The 21,928-nt window shown below is 40.9% G+C and overlaps 1 protein-coding gene across 4 annotated transcripts in view; it reads left to right on the forward strand.

Annotated features, from left to right (window-relative positions):
- The window catches only part of CTNNA2 (catenin alpha 2), a 1,837,255-nt gene that overhangs the window by 866,044 nt on the left and 949,283 nt on the right, over positions 1 to 21,928 (forward strand). The gene's annotated exons all lie outside the window — the stretch shown is intronic.

The raw sequence follows: 21,928 nt of genomic DNA on the forward strand, positions 1-21,928 counted from the left end.
CCAATCCAGCAAAATCTGTGCTCCAAAAGCCAAATGGCACTCCTTCTCTTCTGATCCTTGCCGTATGCCCAAACAGCCGTTTATGACCACAAATTGGGTATTGCCGTACTCCAGAGAAGTTGCTTTACAAATGTTGGGGTTATTTTATTCCTTTATTTGTTGAGAAAATGAAAAATTTTGAGCTAAAGCTACGTCTTATTGGAAAAAAATGTTTTTTTTTTATCTTCACTGCCCAATTCTAATAAAATCTATGAAACCCCTGTGGGTTCAAAATGCTCACTACACCCCTAGATGGATTCTTCAAGGGGTGTAGTTTCCTAAATGGAGTCACTTTTTTGGTGTTTTCACTGTTTTGGTCCCTTAGGGGCTTTGCAAATGTGACGTGGTCTCCGCAAACCATTCCTGCTAAATTTGATCTCCAAAAGACAAATGGCACTCTTTCCCTTCTAAGCTCCGCCGTGTGTCCAAACAGCCGTTTATGACCACATGCGGGGTATTGTTTTACTCGGGAGAAATTGCTTTACAAAAGTAGTGGTGCATTTTCTCCTTTTAGTCCTTGTGGAAATTAGAAAAAATTAGCTAAACCTACATTTTCTTTGAAAGAATGTAGATTTTCATTTTCACGGCCTACTTCCAATAATTTCTGCAATAAACCTGCGGGGTCAAAATGCTAACTATACCCCTAGATAATTTCCTCAAGGGGTGTAGTTTCCAAAATGGGGTCACTTTTGGGGGATTTCCACTGTTTTGGCGCCGCAAGAGCCTTTCAGACCCGACATGGAGCCTGAAATATTTTCTAATAAAAAGGAGGCCCCAAAATCCTCTAGGTGCTCCTTTGTTTCTGAGGCCGGTGCTTCAGTCAATAAGTGCACTAGGGCCACATGTGGGGTATTTCTAAAAACTGCAGAATCTGGGCAATAGATATTGAGTTGCATTTCTCTGGTAAAACTTTCTGTGTTACAAAAAAAATAGATGAAAAATGAATTTCTGCAAAAAAAAAAAGAAATTTGAACATTTCACATCTACTTTGCCTTAATTCCTGTGAAACATCTAAAGGGTTAATAAACTTTTTAAATGCTGTTTTGAATACTTTGAGGGGTGAAGTTTTTAAAATGGGGTGACTTATCGAGGGTTTCTAATATATAAGGCCTTAAAATCCACTTCACAACTGAACTGGGCCCTGTAAAAATAGCCTTTTGACATTTTCTTGAAAATGTGAGAAATTGCTGCTAAAGTTCTAAGCCTTGTGAGGTCATAGAAAAATAAAAGGATGTTCAAAAAACGATGCCAATCTAAAGTAGACATATGGGTGATGTTAATTAGCAACAATTTTGTGTGGTATTACTATCTGTCTTACAAGCCGATACATATAAATTTAGAAAAATGCTAATTTTTGCAATTTTTCGCTAAATTTTGATGTTTTTCACAATTAAATACTTAATGTATCGAGCAAATTTTGCCAGTAACATAAAGTCCAATGTGTCACGAGAAAACAATCTCAGAATCGCTTGGATAGGTAAAAGCATTCCGGAGTTATTACCACATAAAGTGACACATGTCAGATTTGAAAAAATAGGCTGTGTCCTTAAGGCCAAAACAGGCTCAGTCCTTAAGGGGTTAATATCTCAGCACACTGGGCAGCCCACTGCTACTGCTTACTGACCAATTGGTCAACTGGGATCATTTACGGTCCAATTAACAACACTGAAGGAGCTCATTGCATTGCTGATTGGATGAGAGTAATGTGATAAGTGGAGAGTCACCCATTCAATCATAGGGGCAAATGAAGGGGTAAAAAGTTTTTTTCTTTTTTTCAAAATGTTTCGGTGCCCACCGTGGTGATAGTATTAGAAGAATACACCCCCTTTAATACTTGGCAACTTTCTACAAAAACGACTTCATGTGTCTCTGAACAGGACAAGAATTAATGATAGTATTCCTGGAGGTCTAGGGGGGCGAGGAGGTTGATAAAATTAATCCTAGCGGTCAATGGTGGTTTTATAGTTAAAAAAATAAAGGTTTGTAAAAGGAAAAATACATATTTTCCCCCGTGGGCTAGCGTGTTTGAGGATTTGTTTGGTCTATGGGGCAGTTTATGGGGAGTTGAAACAGAAGAACTTATTCAAAATAAAAACCAAATACTGTTTACTTACCATTAAAATTATTTGTTTGTTGTGTGATCCTACAACAACCCCTTTAATACTAATGTCCCTGGTGGTCTAGAGAGGTCTAGAGTCTAAATATCTGGCATCCTGGTACCTCACCTCTCCAGGCTCCACCTTTGGTTGGGTGTCTTAGCTTGATTGTATTAGTCTTCGTCTTCCTATGCTGCACCGATAACATAAAACAATGTCGGGAAGGAAGTAGGGAGGACTAGCGCCCTATCTCATAACTAAGTTAGTGGAGACATTCTTAGGTGATCTGTATTACTCAGGAGGGTTCTATACTTCAGGCATGCCCCTTGTAGATAGAACAGGGGACCCTTAACTGTTAACTCAGTATTTGGTATTTGAAAATGGTTTTTTTAAGCCAGACTACCACTTTAACCCATTTTCGACCGCCCACTGACTTTTGATGGAAGGCGGTGCAGGTCTGGAGTCTACAGCGATGTCTTTTGCGCTCATTCTCTAATCAGGAGCTGTTACTAACGGCTCCTGTCCTTCAAGCAGCCTCCTAAATACAGCTGGAATCGGAGGAAACTCTGATCCCAGCTGTTTAACCCTTTGATTGCCACGGTCCGTGACCACGGCATGATCAAAAGGGACTACCTTCTTCAATTGTGAAACCATTGTAGACTTGGAGAACCTTCTGCACTTAGAACAGCCTCCTGAATACAGCTGCGATTGGAGGAAACTCTGATCCCAACTGTTTAACCCTTTGATCGCCACAGTCCGTGACTACGGCATGATCAAAAGGGACTACCCTCTTCAATTGTGAAACCATTGTAGACTTGGTAAACCCAGCCCTGGGGCACTAGAAAATACCCCAGAGCTGAGTGTTCTGTAAGCCTGCTGTTAGGGCACACTATGTCTCATAGTGACACACAGGAGTATGCTAATAAATGATACGAATAAAATGAAGTTGTTAAAAAGTTATCCCTTCATGAGATAAAAAAATGTAACAAAAAAATATTATAGAAATGTCCACACAAAAGGTAAATATTTAGCTCAAAATAAAGTTTATTGCCCATACATTACATAAAAACAAAAAACCTATACATATTAGGTATTCCCACGTTCATAATAACCTAAAGAAATAATTTAAGTGTGAAACGTGAACGGTATAAAAAATAAACAATAAAAACAATGCAGAAAATCACTTTTGTTCTATATTCATACTGAAAAAATAAAATATATAACTTACGCGGTAAATTGTTTGTACTCCGAAATTGCGAAGGAAAAAAAATACAGTTCCTCCCACATAAAATAAGGCTTCATATAGACTCGTCAATGAAAAAAATAAAAATAATTATTGCTGCTGAAAAGCAGGGAGGCAAAAATGCTAAAATTTAGCTGGTCAGTAATTAAGGCCTTTTAAGGCCGGGTCACAAAGGGGTTAAGGTGTTTTCCTCCCCAAAAATGTGAAAGAATTAGATTTAGAAAAAACCTCACTTGCAAGAAAATCTTGTTTTCAGCCTCTAACTCTGCAGAAATTGAGCAGCACACGCGTTTCGGGATCTCTCATGTACGGTAGTGCTGAACCACGGATGCTATAGTTTACACTAGGACAGCTCAGCATCCTGTTTAACATAGGACAAAAAGTCAGAAGAATTGAGATCATTTGTCATGCTCTGACACTGCATTTTTTTCAGACTTTTCTGTGCAAGGACATGGCCGAAATCTAGCTTTCTACCATACTGGCTGCATCTGCAGCTTCACAAGTGGTGGAGTCACCTGAATTGAACCGTGTCCTTTTTATCTGCCTCACTGGTGATTTTTTTCTTGATATTAACATTAATGTCTACTGCCGAATAGCACACAGGACAGGAATCGTGATAATAACCCTTGTGCTAAAGGACTGGAGTGGCTTTCATTATTTGTATTGAGCTGCATTATATACTGTATATAAAAAAAAAAAATGTTGTTGTTTTTTTGCCCGGCAGCACATAAGAGGAATCTATTTTAATTTTTTTATATCCGTATACATTGAATTTCCACTTTATTAGATGCACCTATCTAGTAGTGCTTTGGACCACCTTTGGCCTTCAGAGCAACTGCAATTTGTCGTTGCGTAGATTCCACTAGATATTGAAATTATTCTGCAGGAATATTGACACGTGGACAGGATCGCTTCTCGCAGTTGCCGTTATAGTATCCTACAGCTGCCATGAAGGGATGAAATTGGTCGGCCACAATACTTAGGTAAGCCCTAAGTTAAAACGTGCGTCCACAGTTATCAGAGGACCAAGGGTGTGCCAAAAAACATTGCCCCCACCATTACTCCACCGCCACCAGCCTAAACTGTTCACACATGACAGGAAGGGTTAATCGATTCATGCTGCTTGCCTCAAATTCTGACCCTGCCATCAGCATGGTGCCATAGATATCCGTATTCATCTGACCAGGCAATTTTTTTTCACTGATCAGTGATCCAATTTTGGTGCATTTTTGCCCATTGAAGTCTTACCTTTCTGTTTCCCTTAGACAATAATGCCACTCGAATTCGTCGTCTTCTGTTATAGCCCATCCCCGCTAAGTAATGATGAATCGTGCGCTTGGATAAGTTAGTTGGAGCAAAAATGTTGTATTCTGCAACAATTTTCTTGACTGTGCGCCGCCTGTTCCTCAGAACGATTCTTGACATTCTTGTCGGACCCTTTGTGTGGATGAGTTGTTAATGTCCACAGGATTCTCTTTTGCAGGTTGTTTTTCCTCGATCACACCATTTCTGGTATACTATCGACATTGTTACACGAGAAAACCCCACAAAAAATTTGGAAGTTTTTTAAATACCAGCCACGGCTATTCTAGCACCGATGACCATGCCTCGTTTCAAAAATTTTCTGCCTGTGGTTCTACAGAATGCCGAACTACCATTGGAAGTAATATCAGCACTAGAATTTCAAGGGTTGGGTTTTCATGGTAAAGAAACTTCAGATACGCCTTAGGTTTACCAAGTGTAGAGACCAGTGTTGTCAGGAGTAGTATGAGGAACACTATCGCTGGAGGAATGGAAAGTGGAGTGATTAATCTTGCTTCACCTGGCAATAGGACATATGGGGGAAGGCGAGGAATAATGGTCAGTGAAGGTTAAGGCCCTTCGCTCTAGTGAGTCTAGGGAGTCTTAACATTATAGCAGACAAAGACAGTCTTGAGAATTGTTGGCAACAATTTAAGGACATTTTTTTTTGTGATGGTGAACCCGTATATAAGATTAGATCCATAAAAGTGATTTGCTATGTTTGATGTAGAAGAACTTGACCGGTCTGTACAGAATCTTCACCTCAATCCCTTTACACATTTTTTGGATTACAATGTCAGTGTTCATGGTTGCTGTGTACAGGGGTGCACAATCTTTTGGCTATGTAGTTTATCCATCAATCCACCATTATATAGGACCAGACCATCATTTTCAAAAAAATTCTAATAAATGAGAACTGCTCTAAGGTGATCTTAATTGGAAGATCTGACACTAGGCTAGGGAGCTTAGTAACACTAGATCTCAATTTGGACAGAAAACTTATCAATATGTCATATCTCTATGTGAATCAGTGTAAATGTGGATGGGACCTCCCAAACAAACAGTTGGCTTGACTTTCCAATGCATATCACGGCTGGCTTCGAAAGCAACCAATGATGTATTGTGTATCCCCGGCCATCTATTTGGTTTTTACTCGTGGTGACCATATGAAGGATGTTCTTTACAATGTCTTCTGTCTTCAGTTTGGGTCTTCAGGCTTCTCAATGACGTGTTCATGATTTGTTTGATTGAACCATTCATCTTGCTACTTGTCCTGTCTCTCTCTCTCTTTTCCTTTAACTCTTCCAAAGAAAAATTGCCTGTTCCAATGAGCTGGATCTACTGATGATATAAGATACATTTTCAGTCTAGTCATTTTTTACATATCCTATTAATTGTTTCCTTGCTGTTGTTTCTTAAGTTTTTTTCCCCAATACCTACTGTATAACAGTGGTGTCCAATTGGTGGCCATGGGGGCAACATGCAGCGTCCATTTGCCTAATTTTCGGGCCCCAGGTAAAGGCAAATTCATACTTCTGCCTTCTCCAGGATAATGATGGGTAATAGGCACTTCTGTACGGAGTCCAAAGTGGAAAAAGCTCTCTTGGGTCCTAAGGCAGAGTTTCATAATGTGCCCCATCAGTGCCTGAAGTGGTGTTATACTTTTGTGGTCCATAAATTGCTCCCCCCTCCTCAGTCCCTATTCCTTGTCCCAGGTCTGCTCTAAGTACTCCGCCCAACCAAAATAAACAGAATAGCTCCTCTGTTTTCTCCTCTGTTATCGAGGCACTGTGGTATCTCTCCCATCTCCAAAAAGGTGTGTCGTGGGTATGTTTATTTATATGTATCCAAATATTTGGACTTTTTCTATATTCCTGCTTTTGTAATCTGGGTTCCATCCAGAGATATTGGCATAATTTGTCTTGAAAGATCTTCTTTTTTTTTTTTTTTTTTCTGCTACAACAAAAATATCGGTAAAGCACTGGTCAACATCTGTGTAAATAGTCATAATTGTGTGTGTATCCCCCCTGACTGCCCCAGCCTTGGCTATATGTTATATGCAGCCCTACAATGGAGTCAAGGGACACATTTGAGCCCCACAAAAAGTTAAGTTGACCACCTTATCATCCAGCATTCAAAAGAGCCTCAAAGAACCTGGACAATTCTCTTTATCCCAATGGTACTTTTGAAAACATGTCAAATTGTTGTCTGAATTTTTTTCTGAATTCTGACAAAAATTCCCAGGTTGCAAAAGAAACTCAAAATTTTCCAAAAACATTTGTACATCTCTTCTTGTGATAGTTACTATCAGGTCTAATTAGGTAGTCTTGTAAGATGAAGATAAAGTTCAACTACACTTGAATATCTTAAGTCGGAGACACTACAACTTAAAATGAAGGCTCCTGAGTACGTTTCTCATCCCAATATTATGGACGTGGCGATAAAACGATGAAAGAAAAACTATTTTTCCTATAAGTATAAAAACATTCTGAATTTATAATCCATTGTCCACGGTTTCTAAATATTAATTACCACGTCCACACTGCACGTTAGGTAATTGTTAGCTTTATACCATAACCCAAGAATATATCGAAGAGTTTACCGTGTTCCTATTAACCACTCACTGGGGATGTGCTGAAAAGAAAATCTGATATTCCAGATTGTGAAGTGTGGGGTTATGAATTAATGATAAGCAGAAAGTTTCAATGCCTGCCTCAATATCGCTCCCTAAGTATGTGTTTAATATCTGGAGTTTAGAGATAATGGGATGAAAATCAACACGTGGCCATTGGGGAGAAAATAATATTTCAAAAAGTATTTCTCCCTATATTTCAAAATGGCTTTTCAAAAATGCTGAATAGTTCTGAGAATATAAACAAAGCATTAATAAAAAAAAACAATTTAATAAAACAGAATAGATGTAGCAGAGCTGAGCCTGATAATGAATTGGGGCTGAGTTTGACTGTTGATAGAACTCATCATGATATCAGTGGTTTTACCTGTTGATTATCACTGGGGTATAGAAGCTATTCCTGCATCCCTCTTTGGGACGTGACTGATAGTCCTGGTAGGTATGTAGAGGGACGCCATTATGGTAGTATTGGTGGTACCGCCATCATGAACCACAGCACATAAGGGGCCTAAACTCATCTGTAGGCAGCCACCCTCCCACTTCACACCAATTGCTGCATGGGTGCTATGAAGTGTCCTATTTAACAGGCAAAAATTTGGAAACAGTTTCCCAACATGATCCCCTTTATTTCACATAAGTGTATATTCCCAGGCCCAATTGGTATTTTGTTACACCTGCGCCATGGATCCACTAAATATATGATGTGGACCCTTAGTGGCTACTTTATATTATTCTCCTTCATTTTAAAATCAGTAGGTCACAAAGTTTTCTGTCTTGTGCTTGAGAAGAAGAGCTCTCCTCATCTGTCCCCCCACCAAATATACATAATTGAGTATGAGATGGAAGTTGATGGACATAATAAGAAGTTCAGCAGTCCTTACCTTTTTCCCTTATGGGGCCTACCCTGGGTGTGTATGAGCGTGTGCAGTGAATGGAGGATACACAAGAGTATAGAGATCTGAACGTGTCATCTGCAGGCTGATAGGTATAGCCCAAACCTATTCTGGCCACCACTTAGCATATGGCAATGCTAAATAATAATTCCTAAGACACACCCCCCCCACACCCTGTGATCTTTTGCCAGAGCACACAATAGAGACGATTCAGCGATCAATCAGGGATTCGGCAAAAACCAACCTCAGGGCTTCCGTTACTTTTGGAAACCATCAACGGATCCCCGAATGACACTATTATAAGTAAATAACATTCCATTGGTCACTGTTTGGATCCATCATATGGTGGATCCATTGAAGCATGTTCCAGAGAACTGCCGTTTTTATTCTGCCTTTTTGGATCCACTTCTGGGGCATTATTGGGTGCTATTTTTATTTGAACCCCCTCACGACGTATGACCTATACTCACGTCATAGCCAGGTATGGGAAGTACGGAGCAGGCTCATGGGCCGAGCCCGTTCCATGAAAAGCGGGAGTCGGCTGTTTTTTACAGCCGGCAATTCACGGTAACAAGTGGGATCCCACTCATTTAACACCGTGGTAAGATACCGTGGTCAATGAAATGAAATAAAAAGCGATGAAAAACATGTACTCCAAAATGGTGTCATTAAAAACCACAGCTTGTCCCACAAAAACGAAACCCTCATATTGCTCGATCAACGGAAAAATAAAAAAGTTATGGCTCTCAGAATTTGGTGACACAAAATAAATTTTATATTTTACAGTTAGTTTTTTCCTGTAAAGTAGTAAAATATAAAAAACTATATATATTTGGTATCGCCGTCATCATATTGACCTGCAGAATAAAGTTAACATGTTGTTTTAATTACACGGTGAACGCTGTAAAAAATGAAGCACAAAAACAATTGCGGAATCCACCCCACAAATATTTTTTTCCCGTTTCCTAGTACATTATATGGTACAGTACATGGTGCCATGAAAAACTAAAACTTATCCCGCAAAAATCAAGCCCTCATAGGGCAATATTGACGGAAAAATAAAAAAGTTATGGCATTTGGAATGTGGGAAAGAAAAAAGAAAAACGAAAATCTGAAAAATGGCTGCAGCGGGAAAGGATTAAAGTCAACATTTATATTTCTTCTCTAGTTTTGTATCCTTGTTGCACATAACACTGCATCAAAAAGTGCACTGTGTAAAACTGGTTTGAGCTTGATTTTTCCTTGCCAAAAATAGCTTATCATGGAGGACCCTATTAGTGGTATCCAGGGGCGCAGCTAAAGGCTCATGGGCCCTGGTGCGAGAATTCAGCTTGGGCCACCTACTCCTACCCAACACCACCAGACCCCTGGCACATGCCTATGCCCAGGAGACTTGCCCAACTGCCCCCATGGATGCCCACACAGTATAATGCTTCCAATTGCTGCCTCCACACAGTATAATGTCCCCCATAGCTGCCCCCATAGTATATTGCCCCCCAGAGTATATTGCCCCCATAACTGCCCCCACAGTATAATGCTCCCCATAGTTGCCCCATACAGTATAATGACCCAACATAGTATAATGCCCCCAATAGCTGCTCCCACACAGTATAATGCCCCCATATCTGCCCCATACAGTATAATGCTGCCCATACAGTATAATGCTCCCACAAACTATAATGCCCCCCATAGCTGCCCCATATAGTATAATTCCCCCTATACAGTATAATACACCCCATAGCTGCCACCATATCAGCCCCCTCCCATACCCAGTATAATGCCCCCATATATGTGTAATAGAAAAATAATTAAATAGTTAGTTACCTATCCCCGTTCCCACGACACGTGGAGGAGATCCTTCTCCTCCTTTGGCCTGTGCTATGAGTGACTTGGCGCAGACAGTCGCGATGACGTCACTACATCGCGCCTGTCTGCGTCGAGCCGCTCATGGCACAGTGAATGCTGGAGCATGGAGCAAGGAGCCGTCAGCTCCTTGCTCCAGCATTGAACTCAACTGTATCTGCGTCCTGAGGATGCAGATACAATTGGAACCGGGACATCGGTGAGTGGCTTAGGGGCCCGGTCGTGACTGCTGCGACCCCTATAACTACGCCACTGGTGGTACCCCGTATGCTCATTTTGAAGCCTCATTAAATTTGAGGCATACAGAAGTACAGCAGGGCCGGTAGAAGACTATTGCCACCTTGTTTAGCTCCATACAACTTGACGGTGGTACGGAGCCATAATACGGCCCTAACTCTGATTGACCCCTAATCTATAAAATAAACATTTACCCCTTATTTGTTTATCTTTTTTAAGTTATCATAAAGTGAAAAACATTCAACGACGTAATTTTTTTTAAAGGTCATTGGAAAATTGCGTTGGTTCCTTTATAAGACAATTTTTTTTTTACCGTTCAGCAGATGAAAAATGTTCCTGCTTATAAAATAGATGCAAGTTTCCAAATATTTCTTATTGCTGCAGAGAGGTACGGCCAGACCAGAACGTAATAGCTTTACAAGTGATAATGAAGTCAGCAAAGCAACCATATGTAACAGCTTGGAGATCTGCCAGAGCCAGCCAGCGTGTCCTTCTACAAAGGGGAGACGAGCTACAAAGAATGTGAAGTGGGGCAGGTTTATTGTGCTGTAAATTAGTCTTTTTCAACCCTCAAGAACAATTTAAGGATAATCAGAACAGGTCAGTGTGTCTTTATTCAAGATCACATTAGCTAGAAGAAAAGCTGTATTAACCTCCAGTTAATGCCTCTCCAAGGGGACAATTTTACGCGTATTTTGCCCACCGGTATATAGAATTTTACCTGCTCTTTTTATTATGTGAGAGCTTAACCCTTTCGCCACAAGACAGAATAAATATTTTGAGATATCCATACTCGTTTACATTTCCAAATCAGAATTTTTAGATATATTTGATTAATTGTTTTTTTGTTTTTTTTACAGGTAGCATAACTTTTTTTTAAAAAAATGACTAACGATGAAATGAATAAAAATATTTCTGTATTTCTGGGACCCTTTTTCTTGGCTTACAGCTCATTATACTTAATAAATAATAATGGGAATTATATATAAAAAAAAGAAAAGATAATGAAAGGAAAATATTAATAGGTGATCGATCATATCCTGGAACACCTATGTAATTCCCTCCTAGTAATACATTTTTGCGCGTGTATCCAAAGAACAGAGCATAAAAAAATACAATATTTAAAAAAAATTGTAATAATCTAATACCTGTTCACATCTACATCTGTGTTTCCATTGTTCTGCTCCGTCGGACAAGCAGTACAACGAAAATTCTGAAAGTGCTGGTTCAGTTGCATGGTGAACACCACCGGCGCCCGCCGGAACCCATTGACATTAATGGGTTCCATCGGGTTTCCAGCATAGTGTCCGTGGTGCATGATGCGTCACTGTTTCCGATATTTTTGGCCGGATCTGTGACTAAGGCACCTAATGGAGCCTCCAACGCAGATGTGAACAGGCCCTAACAGTAGCAAACATAGAAAAGAAGGGACCCCATTACTAAGATTAAAATCCCCCCCCCCCCATTATAGGGCTAAGGACAGACGGGCCTTGTGTTTGTTTCCCTATCTACACCCTTTCCATAACCCTTTGGCAAATTTCTCACCCCATTGTTTGCTATCAATCCAATATCCTTGTAGAAGGGAGTCCTGCACAGGTTCTCACCACCCAATAGCAAAGCAGATAAGACCAACCAAGTCTAAAGGTACTTTTACCCGGCCCAACGTGGATTGTGTAAACGAGCGCCGATCAATGAGACAGCTCGTTGATCGGCGCTCGTGTGCTCCTTTCACAAGGATCTAGTATGAGGTCAAGCGCTCGCTACTCCGAGCGCTCGTCTCCATACATTTATATCATGTTGGCTGCATGTCTCCCTGTTTACACAAAGATGTGTTACCTACAACGATAATATGTTGGCCATTAAACTATACAATTAGCCGGCGAACGAGCATTTGCTCGTTCATCGGCTGATCGTTGCCCTGTTTATACAGTGCAATTATCGGGAACGAGAGTTCTCTGAACGCTCGTTCGCCCGATAACTGGCCAGCGTGAAAGTGCCTTAAACTCTCGCTCTCTCCAAGGGCCACATGGCCTGCTTTTATGGTATACATGTTCCTGCATTGTATGAACATTACCCGATCTGATACATAAACAAGCAAATTCTGTATACAAAAATGAAGATTTAAAAAGAATTAAAAAATGAATAACAAAATTTATGTACAACAAAAGTTTTTGTTGCAAATAATAAAAGTGTATTAAATTTCCGAGTATAAAAATTCCATTCTTGTTACAACGGGGGTTATAAAAATTCAGCTAACCATAAATAATTGAAGCTTTAGCGTTTTATGGGAAGGAAGTCATTATTGCTTAAATACCTTGCTCTTTCAAAATGTCACAATTCAAGAAGGGTAAGCATAGACAAAGGCAACGCATCTAAAATGGATAAATCAATCTCATGTATTTCCTTCATGTCATTTTTTTTTTTTTTTAATATAACATTTTAATGTTTGAAGAAATACGTTGGGTTTTAACATAATGCAATTACATTTTATTAGAAACCGGAGCTATGTGATAAAAATCACATATCCTTTGTGAAGATTATAAAAACAGGTGACATCACTATGTGCCCCAAAACGGCCAATCAAAGTCAAGGGACTTTCAGCCAATCAACGTAGACAAGGTGACTTTAAAGTTTGGAAAGTTTATTGTAGGTAGAAGTTTTTGAATTTTCTGAAGGAAGTTTTAAGGGATTTCTGGGAGACATTTTTGCTTGAGCTGAGTTTATTTGCAGTGCAAATCTGCCACAAGTAAGCGTGACATTTTTAAAAGTAAAGTACCCCCTTTGGTTTTTATGTCATTCACAAATTGAAAATGACAAAACATGCTGTAGTATACAGTATAATGTAATATTCCACTAATCTGGCATTGCCGATCATTAGAACAGGGTTTCTGATACTCCATTTCTCCTCAACCCCCCAGTGAGGAAGAGCTTGAATAGAGCGGTGGTTGAGCATACACCCTGTGGGGCTGACCAAAACAGCCGAGTGCCGTACTCGGCTGTCTCCATCAGTTCCATAGACTTTGAATAAAGCGGAACTGCTCATGCTCGTGCATTCAAAGCTCCCTTTCCTGCAGTTGTGTAGTGAGGAGAAACGGGGACTTAGGACCCTCATTCTAGTGATTGGTGGGGGTTACTGGAGTGGGCCGCCAACCAATAGACATTTATCCCTTACTCTGTGGATAGGGGATAAATGTAAATTGTGGGAAAACCACTTTAAGGTAGGCCATCAATATCTGATCGGTGGGGGTTCGACTTCCGGCATCCCCACCGATCAGCTTGATGGAGGAGCAGCGGCGTTCCGACAAGTGCTGCACCTCATAAATTGTTTACTCAGACGCACTGCAGTACATGTGGGTGTGGCTGTGCCTGGTACTGCAGCTCTGTCCCATTCTCTCGAATCGGACTGAGTTGCTGTGAGCTGCAGTACCAGTCACAGCCACAATCAAATGTACGGCACTGTGTAAACTATTAAGGAGGTATGGCACTTGCTGGTCTCCTTCAATCAGGTGATCAATGGGAGTGCCAGAAGTCAGACCTCCACCGATCAGATATTGATGTCCTAAACCCCAACCCCATGTCAACAGAAGGTTGGCTGGATAATGTATAATTCTAAAATTTTACTCACCTATGGAAAAAATCAAGTATCATATTAGCTACTGCACACAAATCAACTACCTTAGCAAATAAAGAACTAAATACGGAGGCCTCCTTTTTGTAGTTTGGCTGATATCCAAGAATCTTCTGCTCAATGTACAATTCTTGCAATTTTTCAAAAAAATTTTGTGTTTGTGTAGCTTTGTTTCTTTCTCCACTTTAATGGATGGAAAGCACAATTGATAGGCAGCACAATTGCCTATGACAGGAATATTTTTAAAGATTTTAAACCTGATCTAAAGAGGGAAGTTTTATTTGCGTGTGGAGTCAGCGCCGCTCATCTATCTGGATTAAGCATCAAACAGTTACTCTAAACAGAGATGACATTCTGAATATGAGTAAGTGATGCTTAACTTTTTAATTCCATTTTATCATGCAACAGACCTAATGTCTTCTATTATTGTCTTAAAGCAAGATTAGATCCAGTGTCATTTAATTGTTCAGCCCTTGGGTAGATGGGAATAGAGACAATATGTTTTGTTTTTCTTAGTTTTTTCTTAAATCAACTATCTATCTATCTATCTATCTATCTATCTATCTATCTATCTATCTATCTATCTATCTATCTATCTATCTATCTATCTATCTATCTATCTATCTATCTATCTATCTCATATCTATCTATCTCCTATCTATCTATCTATCTATCTATCTATCTATCTATCTATCTATCTATCTATCTATCTATCTATCTATCTATCTATCTATCTATCTCATATCTATCTATCTATCTATCTATCTATCTATCTATCTATCTATCTATCTATCTATCTATCTATCTATCTCATATCTATCTATCTATCTATCTATCTATCTATCTATCTATCTATCTATCTATCTATCTATCTATCTATCTATCTATCCATCTATCTATCTATCTATCTATCTATCTCATATCTATCTATCTATCTATCTATCTATCTATCTATCTATCTATCTATCTATCTATCTATCTATCTATCTATCTATCTATCTCATATCTATCTATCTATCTATCTATCTATCTATCTATCTATCTATCTATCTATCTATCTATCTATCTATCTATCTATCTATCTATCTATCTCATATCTATCTATCTATCTATCTATCTATCTATCTATCTATCTATCTATCTATCTATCTATCTATCTATCTATCTATCTATCTATCTATCTATCTATCTATCTATCTATCTATCTATCTATCTATCTATCTAAATAACAAACAGCTTGTGGACCAACTATGATACTCAACCGGTTTGACTTTGGGCCACCTCTATTAATCTGTTTTTCGCAGCGGGGAGACTACCAGGTCGCAACCTCTTGAGGTGGTCCCAGTGTCAGTAGAAGCTGGCCTGGCGGACCAGGAGACAATGGTGAAGTTCACCGTGGGATCGGGCACTGGCAGATGATACCATGTCAGGCAGGTATGAATCTGAGGTCACAGTTCGAATCTGGTAGCAGGATACAGACTGGCAGCAGGTAGAAAAATACAGGATGGCAGCAGGTAGCAGGATACAGACTGGTAGCGGGTAGCAGGATACGGACGTGTATTATGTAGCGGGATTCAGACTGGTGGCAGAGGTAGCGAGATACAGAAAGTAACCGTTGTAGGAATAAACTAAGTTACATTAAAGTTGCTTAGGCACTAGGTGACCAGAGGAGCTGACTTAAGTAAGCACAGAGCAACAGGGATTGGTTGGGGAGGAATCAGAATGCACACTCTAGCCCTTTAAGAAATGGCCATTGAGCACTTGCGCCGTATTGGACATGTGTGTAGAGTGGCAGTGAACAGAGAGAAGAAGAGGAGCGCGGCCAAGAGGCAGAGCAGGTGTGTCGGCGGCTTAAGTAAGCAACCCGGCGGCGTGGATAGGCGGCAGAGGCAGCACCCGTCACCATTGTTTCTCAAAAATGTCACACCGTATTCATAAAGGGGTTCTTCAGGAGTATAACATATGTGAAATTGTGATTTGACAAGGATTTTGCGTCAAATCTGATTAAAATCCACATCCTATGCATGTGAATGGAGTTTCCACAACCCCGTTCACATGCAGTAGAGAATTTCTGCGCGTCTATCTTAACATTAGAAAAGCCACCATTGTATAGAGCTGATTATTACCCCATACTATCTAATAACATTAGTAATTATATAGGAGAACTATAATAAAGTCCTCTTCGTTCTGTTTTTTTTATTATCTAATCCCCCCACCGGACATCCCCAATTGGTCCTTCATCACCAAAGCGATATTGACATTACAAGATGTGGAATTCATAGGTGAACTTGGAGGCCACCTGCACATGACCGAGTGCGGGCACACGACCAAGCACGGGCACACGACCAAGCACAGACGCACGACCAAGCACGGGTGCACCGCCTCGCACAGCCACCCGCATATAATGTATGGGAGCACGGTCCGTAAAAAGCAAAAAAAATAGGGCATGTCCTATATTTTGGGGAGCCTTTCTACGGCACGGACACCTTCCCGGAAATATACGGGTAGGTGTCCGTCTGCCATAGAAATTAATAGGTCCGTAATTACAGACAAAATCTACGGTTGTGTGCATGGGGCCTTATTTCCTATTTCGAATAATCGTTACCGTCTATGGCACAGTCTTTAAAATTACAATAATACCGTAAGACGTAAATAGCAGCAACATGTCAATTCCAATTCTAAGGTTAAGCCTGGAAACCTGAATATTTTATTGCCATATAGAAATAATTATGTAGCGAGAGTTCAGACATTTTAGTCGGTTCGAGGCTTATAAAGAGCAAATCACCATAGAGCGCGATGTATATCACACGGCTAATTGAATGGATAATACAAAGTATTGTAAAACTGTTGGTTAAGATAAAGGTCATCGCAAATTCAACTACATTTCTATGTCTTTCATTACATAGGCACTTTTCATACATTCATGACTCTGGTCGTTGCCATTTAGCTCCTATTGAGAATTATTTTTGCATTTTTGAATTTGACAAATTTTTTTTAGTTTCGAAAATTTTAAAAATATCATTTAAAACTAAAACAAATAAAATGTAAACTTACCATAACAACCATCTAGCTCCTATTTTCAGTTGGTAAGCATTTATTTTTTGTACAAAAAAATGGGAAAAAATACTGACACTCGAGGCTAAAATAGAATTTGAAGTTTTGGGGAAAATCTCACTTTATTATGTAATATAGTAATATGTCAGCAAATGACAGGGAGGGATAGGAGGGTACTCAGCCTTTTCTATGTAGAGTAATTATATATGAAAGCTGTAAGCAGTTCTCAAAGGTGAATGTACAGTGTGTATGTATATATATATATATATATATATATATATATATATATATATATATATATATATATATATATATATACATATATATATACTTTATTTATTTTTTCAAATATTTTTATTCAATAGTTTTAACAACACTTCTATCATCAGCACCCACTGATACTTAGACAGGTTTCTGTCACACAGGTATAATGTAGAAGTACATAGTGCAGCCTCCCTGTCTGGATACTTATGGTTTCTCAGCTTATTTAGGAGAATATAGCGAGATTTATAATCGCTATGGTATGGTCTTTAGATGGTCATGTAATGCTCTGCTAAAGAATCATGGGATTGATAGCAAAGCAGAAAGGAAGAGAAAGCTGGGGAAATCTAAGAATCAAGATGGAGGCTTATTTAAAGCGCAGACAATACAGCAGTTCAAAAAGTAAGTCAAGTATACATAAAATAAGTGTAGAGAGTGGTATACAGTCAGGTGGAGGGTGCAAGGATGGAAAGTTGTGTTACTACTGGAGGTCTTCTTTAAGGTAATGGTGCTCATAGGATCAGAATAAATATATGGTGGGAACACAGCTCCAATGTAAGCCACATTCATATTTGCTTCAGTTCATCATTAAATGTGGTCCATATAAAGAAGAGTCTGTAATGCCGGAGTCAAATGTGCCCTAAGCTTAAAAAGGACCTGTCACCTCTCCTGACATGTTTATTTTAGTAAATAATTGTATTTGTTTTATTAAATATTTCCAGAACATATTTTCTTAGAACTCTATATTGTACAGTTCCTCTGTTATTCCTCCTAGAAATTATTGAAGACATTGACTACTGGGTGTTACTATTCCTCTTGTCCAAGGGGTGTGTCCCTACACAGTCTCACTCTGTCAGCACTGATTGGACAATTGTCAGTCTGTGTAGAGACACACCCCCAACTGGTAAAACCCAGTTGTTAATTTATTCATACATTTCTAGGAGGAATAATAGAATGGCACAATAAGGAGTTTTGAAAAAATATGATCCAGATTATTTTTTTTATGGGAAAAACAAGTATTGACTAAAAAAATACATGTCAGGAGAGGTAAAAGGTCCTCTTTTAGAGGAGAGTAGATGGTAGGCAGTTCTGCTAGAATGATTTTTAAAGCATAAGCAGAGGTCTTGAAGACCATTTTGTGAGGCACCTGGTTTAGATACTCCTTATTTACCACTGAGAAGAGTTCAATGTATCATGGTGGGATGTGAAAAAAAGATAGAAGGTCAAGGAGGTGAGGACGTACAGAACAGGTCCACCTCATTGAAATGCTCTTTAGTCATTATGGAAAAAGACGCTGGGATCAAAAGAACACAAATAATATCCACCCTTAATGGTCTGCACCAAATACCACGTGGTACTGTAAAAAAAATTATAGATTCTGGATTTCATATTGGTACGGAGGATTTGAATAATGGGTCTCCATGTTTTGTCATTTTTGTCTGTCAACATATGTTTTACAAATAGGCAAATATTAGATAAACCAATGGGGTGGAAGTGTTTTGTCGGGTCCATGATGCAAAGGTGGGAGAGTACATAGTAACAGGGGGTAAAAGAGTCCTTACAGAAAGATCAACCACAAGGGTGGGAAGTCGCAGGGTTATGTGACCTGTGGGGAGTAGTGGAGGGTCCAAGCAATTAATATATGAGCCTACAATGTGTCTATGGGTCCCAATTTGAGCTGGTCTTGAAACCTAGTTGAAGTGATCATAAGGGCATTAATGGAAATATCCACAAGAGTTACGGAAAGAAGCAAGCAACACCCATAGTCTTCAATGGAGAGAGTCCGGCACAAGCATTACCACCTCTTCATTGTTTTCAATTGAGAAAAGTGGCTACTGACAGTCACATTGAATCGTCAAAAGAAAGCCACAGGACTGTGCATATGCCATTAATGCCCAAAATGGGAATACCGCTTTAAAGGGAACATGTCACCAGCATTTCACCTATTGAACTCTACTCACCCCTTGCTGGTCGCTGCTGTCTAAAATATATTGCCGTTATCCCCTCTCCTAAACTCCTCCTCTGACTGTAAATAACGGTCTGCAAATATTTTATGCCTCTTATGGTAATAATCGTAAGTCTTGTTCATTGCTCTTCTTATGCCCACCCAGCGCCGAAAACTGTCCCACCCTGAATGCCGAAATCTCGCCTGAGATAGAGTAAATGCGCCCGTCATGTATGGTCCGACACACTTGCCTGTTCGTCCGGGTCTCAAATCTAGTTAACTTGCATGCATCGCTATGGTGTCCTGTTGTACGCACGCACCAGAACAGGACATCGATGTGTAAGCACGGGATTTCTTGTGATCTGGGGAAGGCAAGAAGCTGTCACTCAGAAGTAAGGAGGTGGGGTTAACTCGGAAAGGCCTAAGGACTAAAGATATGACTCTTTCTGAACAAAGATATGCGTTCAATTCAGTCACGTGAGCTGAGTAAATCATCAAAGGAGATGCTGATTGTCACAATCTAGGGCAGGGGTCTCAAACTCGGCCGAGTAAGTGGGCCACATATAGAAAAAATGTGAAGTTGACGGGCCGCATTACTTTCAAATTTGATATAATATAAAATTAGTGTACTACTATAACACTATATTACTATAATAATACTACATTACTATGATAATACCGCTAGGTTTAAAATTTGAGAGAATTTCAACAATCCATTTTCCAGTTTAAGTGACGCTAAATGCAGACCAGCGGCTCAGTTGGCAGCGTTTGGCAGACACACATGACAAGATTGGGCAGCCCCTTTTTAGATAGTGCCACAGAGTCCTCTGTAGATAGTGCCACAGAGTCCTCTCTAGATAATGCCTCATTGCCCTCTGTGGGTAATGCCATAGTGCCCTCTGTAGATAATGCAACACACCCCTAGATAATTTCACAGTGCCCTCTGTAGATACTGCCACACATCCACTTGTAGATAATGCCACAGTGCCCTCTGTAGATCCTGCCACAGTGCCCTCTGTAGATTCTGCCACAGTGCCCTCTGTAGATGTTGCCACAGTGCCCTCTGTAGATTCTGCCACAGTGCCCTCTGTAGATGCTGCCACAGTGCTCTCTGTAGATGCTACCACAGTGCCCTATGTGGGTGCTACCACAGTGCCCTCTGTAGATGCTGCCACAGTGCCCTCCCTAGATGCTGCCACATTGCCCTCCACAGATGCTGCCACATTGCTCTCCGGAGATGCTGCGACATTGCCCTCTGCAGATGCTGCCACATTGCCCTCTGCAGAAGCTGCCACAGTGCCCTCTGCAGATGCTGCCACAGTGCCCTCTGCAGATGCTGCCACAGTGCCCTCTGCAGATAATGACACACACACCCCAAGTAGATAGCTCCATTGGGGCTCCCTCTAGGAGTGGAATCCCCAGCCAGAGCGTTGCCGAGGCTTTGGCTGGGTATTCCTCTGCTTTTAGAGCCCCCGACGTCACTGTCCATACACAGTGACATCAGGGGATCCTCATGGACCGGAATGTGATATCAGGGGTAAACCCAGAGCCGGTGTTCTGGAGCAGAGCACTAGTATAGGCTCTGTGCCGGAACTCTGGGGAAGCCACTGACATCAGTATCGATATATGGACAGTGATGTCAGGGGCTTGCCCAGACCTGGGGTCCCAGAGCAGAGCCACTTCAAGCACTTTGCCTCGGATTCCAGCTCTGCTCCTGACATCACTGTCCATATATGGACATGGATGTCAGGGGCAACCCCGGAGCTGGAGTCCCAGGCAGTATGCTAGTAGTCTTTTCCTGGGACCCTAGCCGTGCTCCTGACATCACTGGGACTCCTGCTGTGGGGAAGCCCTTGACATCACTGTCGATGTATGGACAGCGATGTCAGAGGCTTCCCCTGAGTCCCGGAGCAAAGCCTTTACTAGCGCCCTGCCCGGGACTCCAGCTCTGGGGAAGCCCCAGACATTGTTTTCCATATGTGGACAGCGATGTCAAGAGTTTCTACAGAGTCCCGGAGAAGAGCCTATACTAGTGCTCTGCCCGGGACTCTGCTCTGGGGAAGACCCTGACAACACTGTCCATTTATGGACAGCGATGTCAGGGAATTCCACAGAGTCCTAGAGCAGAGCCTATACTAGCGCTCTGCCCAGTACTCCGCCCTGGGGAAGAACCTGACAACACTGTCCATATATGGATAGCAATGTCAGGGAACTCCACAGAGTCCCGTAGCAGAGCCTATACTACCGCTCTGCCCGGGACTCAACTATGGGGAAGACTGACAACACTGTCTATATATGGACAGCGATGTCAGGGAATTCCACAGAGTCTCGGAGCAGAGCCTATACTAGCACTCTGCACGGGACTCAAACTCTGGGGATGCCCCAGACATTGCTGTCCATATGTGGACAGCGATGTCAGGGAATTCCACAGAGTCCCGGAGCAGAGCCTGTACTAGCGACTCTGTGTCCCACGGGCCGCAGATGGCAGCCCCAGGGGCCGCATGCTACCCGTGGGCTGTGTTCTTGAGACCCCTGATCTAGGGTATGTGGACTCACTAGGCCGCTCCGCCGTAGTGGAGTGGCAGCTGGCGAAACAACAGTCTATATATAGTCTATTCAAAGTCTTTAGCACAAGAGTACCTGTAAGAGTCTAGACAGACACGAGGTGTAGCAGAAGCTTTGGCACGGATGGAGCTTGATGTGGCAGATGACCCCAGACGTGGCAGATGATACCA

Source organism: Rhinoderma darwinii, chromosome 1, assembly GCF_050947455.1.
Source record: "Rhinoderma darwinii isolate aRhiDar2 chromosome 1, aRhiDar2.hap1, whole genome shotgun sequence".
Taxonomy (NCBI): domain Eukaryota; kingdom Metazoa; phylum Chordata; class Amphibia; order Anura; family Rhinodermatidae; genus Rhinoderma; species Rhinoderma darwinii.